Genomic DNA, 1,785 nt, shown 5'->3' with positions numbered 1-1,785 from the left:
TCTCGGATCTACACGGATACCCTCTGTGGATACCACATGACCTAGAAACATGACTTTCTTAATCCAGAACTCACATTTACTTAGTTTCACATAAAGTTTCATTTCTCAGAGGATTTGCAAAATTATCTTAAGATGTTTATCGTGTTCAACTTCGGTTTTTAAGTAAACTAAGATGTCATCGATAAACAAAATGATGAACTAATCAAGGAAGGGTTAGAACACTCAGTTCATTAAATCCATAAAGGTGGTAGGAGCATTGGTGAATCCAAAAGGCATCAAAAGGAACTCATAATGGCCATACCAAATACTAAATTCGATTTTAGGCACATCTGTATTTTTCACCTTTAATTGATAGTACCCAAACCTTAGATTTATCTTAGAGATCACCATTACACCACAAAATTGATCAAATAATTCATCAATCCTAGGCAGAAGATACTTATTCTTAATGGTCAGTTTCTTCAACTATCGGTAGTCAATGCACAACCTTAGGGAGCCATCTTTGTTCTTAATAAACAAGACTGGAGCTCCCCATAAAAAAATACTAGGTCTAATTAACCCACGATCCAAAAGCTCCTGGAGTTAGAATTTCAATTCTTGAAGTTCTTTAGGTGCCATGCAATATGAAGTAATGGACACCGGAGTAGTTCCAGGTAAAACTCAATTCCAAATTCTACCTCTCAATCTGGAGGTAACCCTAGTAGTTCATCGGGAAATACATCTGGTAATTCCCTAACTATATAGATACTATTTACAGTTGTCCTATTTTCACTTACATCCCACACATAGGCCAGAAAATTTTCACACCCTTTTTGCTCCAACTTCTTAACTACTATAGCGGAGATCACATTAGATAAATAGTTTCGTCACTCCCCAACCATAACGATCTCACTACCCTTAGTCATTTTCAAAGTCACCGTCTCATAGGCACAGTCCAAACTAACTTGGTGTTCTACTAATCAATCCATTCCCAGAATTAAGTTGAACCCGCTGAAAGCAAACTCCATAAAATCTACCAGAAACACTACACATTGAACCTCCAACTAACATCTCCTATAGATTTTATTTACAACAATCAGTTGTCCTAAAGAGCTAACTACAGTAACATCAGTAGTGGTTTTCTCTACCCCAATAACTAATCTATCAGTCATACCGCACGAAACATAAGAATGGGTAGATCGTATATTAATCAAGGCAAAGTACAGAACTAAATGGATGGTAAAGGTATATGTGATGACTTCAAACTCATCTTCATCCACATGACCTCTAACAACATAAACAAGGGCAAGCTATCTAGCCTTGGTTCAGTTTGCACCTTAATTACCAATTGCGACATTATTAGTTGCCCTATCCGGACCTTGGTTTCTCATATGTAATTAACCCACTTTTTAATTTTCGGCCTGATTTTAAGTTGGAGCTTGCATCATCTCAACCTGACGAGGACAATCTTCAATCATATGTTTAGTTATCTTACATTTCAATCAAGCACCCAATTTCCTCCAACACTTGCCCAAGTGGCGTTTAACATAATATGTACAATTGGGAGTCCTAACCCCCAGAATTAGCTAAAGTAACTTCTTATTGCAGTTTACCCTTTTTGGCTCATTTATGGGACAACTAAACATCAAAACACAAAACCATCCGATGTAAAGACAATTTTCAATGTTGGTTATGTAACAGCCCGTTTTTAGTCAAATTGGAATAGTGGTTTTGGGACCACAAATCTAAAGTCAAAATATTTATTTTATTATTAAATTAAGGTCTACAACATGATAATATGATTGT

The sequence above is a fragment of the Gossypium arboreum genome, chromosome 7 (genome assembly GCF_025698485.1).
Source record: "Gossypium arboreum isolate Shixiya-1 chromosome 7, ASM2569848v2, whole genome shotgun sequence".
In the NCBI taxonomy this organism is placed as follows: Eukaryota; Viridiplantae; Streptophyta; class Magnoliopsida; order Malvales; family Malvaceae; genus Gossypium; species Gossypium arboreum.
The sequence above is the reverse complement of the archived record's forward strand: the minus strand, read 5'-3'. Positions refer to the sequence as shown.